This window comes from Ooceraea biroi, chromosome 5, assembly GCF_003672135.1.
Source record: "Ooceraea biroi isolate clonal line C1 chromosome 5, Obir_v5.4, whole genome shotgun sequence".
NCBI classification, from domain to species: Eukaryota; Metazoa; Arthropoda; class Insecta; order Hymenoptera; family Formicidae; genus Ooceraea; species Ooceraea biroi.
Window position 1 is genome coordinate 8,836,419 of NC_039510.1, and position 8,707 is coordinate 8,845,125.

Genomic DNA, 8,707 nt, shown 5'->3' on the forward strand with positions numbered 1-8,707 from the left:
CGGGTATTACTTTGCCGCACCTCGCGCCAAGTCGGTTCTCCTCCCGAGTCCAAACGCGAAAGCGTCCCGCAGGATGTACTTTTCCCTCCCTTACCCGCCACACATTCCACATTCTGTGTACGAGTCGCTTCGCTCGCGACCGCCGATCCTTCGTCGAGGAAGTAATAGAGCGGCAGCATATGTGCGTCCCATCGTCGGAGATAAATATTGTATGGGTCGAGATTGTAAACGTGTATGTGCCACGAATACGTGTGTAGAACGCATTTGCGGAATTGGTGCAATTTCCTTCATGGATTCTTGCACGGTCGACAACGCCAAGACGCGAGCACTCGTTAAAACGTGCGACTCGGAGAATGACGGCGGATAATGTTCCTAGCATTCTTTCGTTTTCTCGTTGGATACCTATTCGCGGATGTGCCTCAACTCCGTTCCGAACGGGACTCCGCTCCCGGCGTCTCAATTAATTATGAGTGGTAATTATGATCCTCCTCCCACTCGGACGCGGATCGCGAAAAGAATATCTTGAAAAATTTCTTCTCCCGCAGGTGAGCAGAGTGCTTAATTACACACAAAAATACATTGATGCGATTCTTCTTTATTGTTTATGCCGATTTATTGTTCCTCGAGAATCTTTATGCACCGCACCATCATTTAGAAGCTCGTCAATTGAGGTAGAAAAATTATCGATTAGACTCAACATGGGAGATCAGATCATCAGGGTGCCCGATACCCCTACACTCTTTCTCCTGATTTATCATCCCGTTAAATTTCACGTAAAATTGAGTGAAAAATGTGATTCGTGAGTGAGTGAATGTCTCTTTGTTTTGTGCACGTTTTTTCTTGATCCTTTGTTACTCCTTATAACACGCATAAAGCCCACTTCGGAATTCGAGTAATCGTGATTCTTCTTGATATCTGTGATTCAGAGGAGGTACTTGCGGGACAACCCTGTCATAAATAGACGTTCCTTTGATGTCGGAGCTACGATGGTGGTGATCTGTGCATGAAAAGACGGAAAATGGAGCCAGTAGGTTTATGAGGCATTATGTTAAATGAAAATTCCATTCTCCGCGACCCTCGGAATAACGTGCACCAGCGAATAACCACGGGACGAGATGCTTGAATTTTCAACTTGCACCCCCTACAAAGGGACACCGGGGGTAGAAAACACGTCAACGTTTCGACAACTCTGACGCCTCTCCTGCCCCGCGCTTTCTCCATCCACCACCGTGTAATTCGAAATGGTATATGTTGCATTCCCGTGTCCGATGCAATATAGCCACGTGCATACGTCGCGTACTCCATACAGGGAATAACAAATGGGCAAAGCCCAGCTGCCGGCCGGCACTACTGCGGCGCCAAATCGAATGGTGACACGCGAGACACGCGACTCTCTCCCGTGTCGCTTCCCCCCCCCCCCCCCCAACCGCTGCACCCTTGATTGCCATCACCATTTCTCTAGCATTCTATATCTTTTTCTCGCAATCTCTGACGCTCATATACACTCGTCAAAGTAATTATATACGGCACGTAAATTATTTAAAAATAACAATAAATATATCATCTGTAATCATTGAAAAATCTAATAACACTTGTAATTACATAGGAAAAAGTTGCCAAAATCAATATACTATTGTCGTAATCAATACTGTTCTTTTTAGTTTAATACAATACCATTTATCCACTTTCTCTCAAATAACAAAACGCTTATAACAATGTGCATAAAATAAAAGTGCTTGATTATTACTCAATTACTTGTACAACGATATTTTCACATAATTCTTTTTGATTAATTGTCGAATCTACAATGTTGCTACAAATCACTAACATTTTTCAAATATTAATCGAACCGTGGCTTTCCGCTCGATGCAGCTGCAGTTGTACGCGCGGTTGCCGAGAGCGATTTCGAAATTGTCCCTTCGTTCGCACCCATTAATTACGGCCATGCTGCAGCGGCTTAAGCGATATTGCCCGATCATCGCATTAAAGAGTCACACGTTACCGCTTGATTAACGTCGCATTTTGTTGAGGAAGGTAACAGATACGTATTTCAGTAAAATGAGGAGAACGTGTCGGCCTCTTCCAACGTACTCTTTATGTGTGAAATTACTATAATTTCTTAAGTACATACCAGCCTGATACATAAAAAGACCCTGAATTTTCGTTGGCACATTCACAGTGTTTCATGGCAAATCTCTTGCGTGACGCTTACCCTTCTTCGAGGGATCGTAATCACGGCTCTAGCCTTGCAGTAGTAACAAACAAATATTTTCAGGGTCGCGTTGGTTAATATGCTATATATTTCATACTGAGGCCCAGAATAGCAGCCGGGAAGCCCTTGTCCCTTTTAGTCCCAAAGTAATGTCAGGTATTACGATTCCCTGGAGAATTTCTACGCCCCTTCTGTCTCTCTTAAATTATCGTCGTAATTACGGCGTGTGCATCGTAAAACGCGGCTGCTCGGTACAATGCCGTCATGCTCGCGAGCCGTATACCGAGTGAAAAGTATGCTTGTGATCAACGCATTTCCTCACCGTAGACGCGCCACGACTCCTCCCTTTTATCGCTCGTGTTACCCTGTGCGGCAAATTTCACATTTTACAGCCATTTCGCTTCTAATCCCTGACGATAATGTAAAAATGATCCTTTCGAGCCGGTTCTTTCGAGGATGCATTACGTAAACTACGTAAGCTAGCAGAATCAAACACGACTCGCACGACTTTTACGCGTGTAAAGCACGTACACGTGTGAAGTTGAGAGAAAATCGTGCAAAGGATGCGGGGAAGAGGAAGGGAAGAATGGTGGAACCGCGTCCGGGCTCAATTGTCGGAGTTACCTCTCCCGATGTGAAACGAACATTTTCGTATTTCGTGAGTTATAGGAAGTTCGTGTGCCGCTCTTTCCCCAGACTGGCACGGATAAATTATTGTCGTGTCACGGATCTACATCACGTGTCTACTTTGTCCGCGTGTTAGTGGCTATCTCTGGTGTGTGATTCTTTCCCAACACGGGGTCCTCGGATCGCGTTTCGTAATCTCACGCGTGTACACGACCTTTCACCGTACTTTCCTTCGGTATGTGATTAATGATGCCGCCAGCACCTTATAGTCGGACAAGAGCGGTTGCAACACATTTTCCGATTCCATCCGCACAATTCTTTTCGTAGAAGGAATTTAATTCTGCCTCGTGTCAACCGGAAGTCGGACACGTCGAATCGCTGCGTATTCCCATGCGTCCAGCTTTCAGTTATTTTGTTGGTCGTGCATTACGATGATGGCACGCAATCTGGTCATAATGATACAACGTTACGCACGGCAGTATTATTAATTATTCCTTTTTAATATCCAGCGATATTTATTATATGGTGCTTTATCAAGAAGATTCAGATATAATACTAGATAGAATACGTCCGTTGTGTTGGAAATCTAACGACGAATACTCGAAGAAAAATGATCAACAAAGCAATCTCCAAATATAAAAAAAAGAATATTTCTTTGTACCATATCAAAGAAACACGTATCAATATTCCTTGTCGCAAGAACACACGCTTTTCATGAATTGCAGATTCAGGTAGCGATAAGGAAAGATATCGTGACTCCAAAAAGCCGTCCCGTTGCCCAGTGGCGTGACATAATTCGTGCAGTCTTACCGGGCATCAAATTAATTCCGTTGCTTTTAATTTGTCATTTTCAACGTACATCTGACGACTTAGATAAAGAGTAGCAAACATGCAACGTGCTGATTAAGTGAGAAATTTCAACATTCGGCTAATACCTCGAGGTTTGTGTCTATGAAAATGTGTACGCGAACGAACAACTTTATTTATACGCAAGAATTTAGTACACGATACTACCCTATCGTGGTACGTAAAATGGAAATTTGAAGAATGCGAAAGAACCATGATTGTCACATTTTCTTATCTATAATCTTGTAACGTCCAAATTACACGTTAAAAGTCTCGATCTACGAGTCTCCATTAACTTGTGAGACTACAACAGCTATATTCCTTATTGGATTACGCATACATCATTTCGAGACAAAACGGTGGCAGAAGATCACTTAAAGCTTCTCTTACATACGATCATCCAATTACAATTTCCAAAATCGCGTCACGATACACCGAGATACGCATACAAGTACAGAAAAAAGATTAGAACCGTGCAAACGCAGGCGCAGATAAAACGCAGCGGAAAGAAAACAGAAAGAAAGAACGCAGTGGCAGAAAGCGAGGAACGTAGCAAAACAGTGGCGACGATTTTTTTATTATCTCAGCGGCGATTAAAGTAATGCGATTTCCATCCTTTCATCGAAGCAGAAGCGCAAATGAGCGGCCGAGCATTGTTCGCGTCTCTCGGCTCCGCGAGACCGAATAATCAATCCACTTCGCCGTGAAACGTTCCCCTTTGTATCGCAAAATATCTGTCTCTCGAGGTCCTCGCGATGGCGAAGCGCGCGAGTAGCATTTCGCCGGCGATGTAGTCGCGGGCGCCGCATTTCGCATCGGCGAAGAGAGCGTAAAAGCAGCAGGAGGAAGGGAAAAGAAGAGAGAGAGAGAGAGAGAGTAAAGCGAAACGGAAGAAACGGCGAGAGAAAGGACGGAAAGGGCGGACTTCAAACAGCCGCGCTGCATAATGCATACGGCCGGGTTGGTAGTAACGGCAACGAGTGTTCCTTCGCGCGCGGGCACGCGGCCCTTCGAAATAAAAAGCTTTTCCCCGTCGGAGGGCTAACTTTGGCCGTCGCGTCGACGTCGCGATCCTCTCGACACGGCGCACTTCGCTATGAAGCCGTCGAGTCCCTCGTCGAGTGACGAGTGACGGTGATGGTGGATTATTTCGACGAGTGGAAGCATGAAACGCGGCCGCCGCTGCGGATTTTAGCGGGGTATTATTCGCGCGCGTGGATCGCACATGGTGACGGCGACAGCGACGCGACGATCGGCACCGCTCGACGTAGCTCGTTTGTAACTCGTGTGCTCGCGCGTCGTGTAATCGCCGATAATTACGGCCGAATGACGCGGCCGTTCTTACGGCACGCTCGCTCGACCGCAACGTATTATTCTATCGTTTGCATCGGCTGTGCACGTCGATACAAGCCGTAGCCAGCGGTCTCGATCGATGCACCCTCGTGCGAATGTTTTTCGCACGGTCACGACAGCTCAGTGATTTCACGTCGAAGCTGGAGGAAAACCGAATTTCCGACGATTACTGTTACTGGAAGATATTAAGGCGGTATACGTTTTAGTACGTGATCAGAAATATTAGCGAAATGCCGAAAATTTTCAGAAAAGTACGTGTACCTCTAGTTTTTTCTTCAAATATTCATCATCCCTTATTATTACATTAAGAGAGAAACGAAATTTTAAAATATATCAATTTTCTTTGAGATTATAGCTGCGTGATTGTATTTCACAATTTCTTACAGGTCGAAAAATATAGCTCATTTCGATGAAAGTCCTTCATCCGTATTAGATTTGTTTCAGTTTGTTGCACGCTGTTATTATATTGAAAAAAGTATCAGAAAGCTTGCGGAAAAATATAACTTCACAAGAACAAATAGTTGTTGATATACTTACCTTGTTCGCGATGATGCACATTATACAGTAAAGACCAAACGTACTTGTTTCGAAAGCCCTCGAAAAGACTATCAATCGCGCTGCATATTTCTATCGCCAGAAAGAAGAAACGTTCGAAATCCAGCGCGTATCTTTCTTAACGACATTTCGCATGATCTCAGCAAACAGAGCCGGGATCCAAGCAAAATCCTACGCGGGACATTCTCGATGTTTTCCTCCGCGTTCTGAGGGTCGGTGTCGACGATACGGAGTGGCGAGGGTGAGGTTGCCGCATAATCTAATTTGCCGGCACTCGGCTATAGTGTTACCGGTTGGCACCGATGTACGGAGTCTCCGACAATCCCCTCGCGTCTCCTACCTTTTCCTTCACCGATGGAAGGGGAGTCTCGGAGACCTTGCTGCAGCCCTTATGCCAGCACCCCTTCTATCGTGGGGTGGCGGTAACGCATTAATACGCACGCTACACGCGCACAATATGTACGTCCGAGTGAAGGAGCCGCAATGTTGGCACCGTCATGTACGTATGCACGTCTCACTCCCTTCGTGTAGCACACGCTGCCTTGCTACTCTCTCTCTCTCTCTCTCTCTCTCTCTCTCTCTCTCTCTCTCTCTCTCTCTTACTCTTTCTCACCCTATTCCCCCTAAACTACCCTCTCGTCGCGCCGCGTATCGAGGTACCTACACGATTCTCGCATTACCTCGGTGACCTTCCAAGCTTTGGTCACTTGGCAATTACTTAATGAGCTTCCAGACCAGCCCGCGCTTGTCGACTGCACAGCGGCATGAGATACTCAAGTACCTTTTTTTGTCGGAAATTATATGTTTACAGTTCGGAAGCTTCCCCTCGTTGCGGAGTCAACGAGGAATGCCACGGGCGGCGGACGGAAATTCTTGTGGATTTACAGCAGACTGTAGGGAAAGGGTTTGAAACCGGATGTAAGGGAAGTGAATCACGAGATTGATCATTTTTGTGGTATTTACTTGGTTCATTAAGCTTTGAGAGAAAAATTTTAATCTGGAGAAATTGATAAAACTATTTAGTTGAAATATGTTGTGTATGCACGCATCGCGCATTCCTGCTACTTCGATGTACGATACTGATTATTTTGAACATGACTAAAGATTATTAAGCTTCGTAGTATACAAGTATAAATTGATGAACATATTTGTAACGAAAGAGCATTTATTTTTGAAAATATCTCTCTGCATTTTCTATGCGATATTGTTTGCATATGCATTAATGTCTTTAGGGAAGTAAACGCCGAGATATTATCGCAAGAGATACGATATCGTTACGGTGCCGTCGGTATTATCAGATGAAACGTAATGCGATTGACAGAGATGTGACTCGATGCAAGAGGTATAATATTTTTCCGATATTGAATTACATCAGGTAGAAGAGAACCCATTAAAATGTCACTTTTTCAGCATGTATAAATAAAGCATACCGTGACGAATGAACGGCTGACGAAAATGAAATACGAATCCCGGAGCCCGAGGGAGCCAAGGTGTCGCGCGAGCGTCGGTGAATAAATTATCAAGATACAGTTGATGTTCGACGATTGCGTTCGTGCGAAAGTGCATTAATTAAGCTTGCGAAAACTGGATGTTCCAACGCATCGCTCGTTGATAAATGGTGGAAGCAACGGATACTTGACCGAGACACGTTCAGTTTTTGCATCACGATATTGGCATACATCGTACATCAACATTATAAAGTTCCTCGTATGTACGTAGTTACAATTGATGAAAAATCTTACCATATCGATCTTACTCTATACTATAATTTCATGTACAAAACTTCAACAATAGAGAAATTGCGCGTATCACATTTTAATAGATGATACATAGATGATGCTAGCAATATAAAGCATTAAAAAATCGATAATCCAATAAGAACGCAATTTACAAAAGAGTAACACGAAAATGTTCAAACAGATAGCGTCTGTTAGCTTATTCATTGGCTTTTCAACGTGTAAATGGCTACTCTTTTTTTCTCCGGATCATTAGTTGCAACGGGAGGCATTTATCATCAACTCGATAGTAGAATCGCACAGAGGAAACCCTATTAAACTTAAATCATAATTTCGTGCTCGTTGGCTCGTGCAAGGATTGGCGCCCACTACTGCAGTAAAAAACCATTTCGATAATATACCTAATACCGATCTGTATTATTTATGAACCTCTTAGATGTAACTCTGTGTATATGGCGATAGAGATCGATATGTCGAGGTTGACTAAAAAATAGAGGTGATTTCAATTCCCTTATTGGCTATACTAACTCTTCAATAAAGCTCGATGTTACGGCAAGTTTGTCCGTTTTCCAAATGACTCCCTATGTATCTTGAGGGATCACTAAGCATCCCTTACAAGCATTATTCACGAGCACACAGTATAAAAGTATTCGTAAATATATACCATTAATGTTAGAATGATACATATATCGCAATCTAGAAAGGTAAAGTATAAGTTTCTTTTTTTATTTCTCCATACTGTGCGCGCGCGCGTGTGTGCGTATGGATGTGTGTGCAAGTGCAATATTAAACATGCGTGAAATATTTTATATAATTTATAAAATTTTATATAATACATTATACACTTATATTTCTACGCTACTCGACGCTATCAAATAATAAAATATGTTATGTTAAAATTATTACACATGTTAAAACAAAATGTATACTTATCTCGCGTATCAGTCTCGAATTATAGAATGAAAAATCATGAAATACCAAACGTTTAAATTTAATAATTTAAATATGATAAAATTTATCATATTTTAGTTGATGTAAAATAGATATTATGTATGTAACTTTATTTCCTTCAAAATTTCCTCGCTATATATATGATTTGTTACATTAACTGAATACGCTACTGAGCCTGCCTGAGAAATAGGCATGATATATAATATTTTCATGCGTCCCTCAGAGACGACAGTAACCCTTCGATAGAAGCCGACATTATGTCGGGTTCCTCCGCTCCCGAGATGGGTCTCTCGTGTGTCCTAGGGGATTACTAGGCGCCCCTACCAGTCGTCTCTCTCACGTTCGCGGATGTATTGAATATAAAAGTACCTAAGTAGATAGTTTGCCGGAATAACAAGAGCCAGCGTCGCGCGGCTCTCTATGTATA

General features: G+C 43.2%; 1 long non-coding RNA gene across 1 annotated transcript; it reads left to right on the forward strand.

Annotated features, from left to right (window-relative positions):
* The first annotated feature begins 6,209 nt into the window (after positions 1-6,209).
* LOC105284815 lies at positions 6,210-8,304 on the forward strand. Its single transcript, XR_894930.3, has 2 exons — positions 6,210-6,935; positions 7,004-8,304. It is a non-coding gene; the product is annotated as an uncharacterized LOC105284815 (long non-coding RNA).
* The last annotated feature ends 403 nt before the right edge of the window (positions 8,305-8,707 follow it).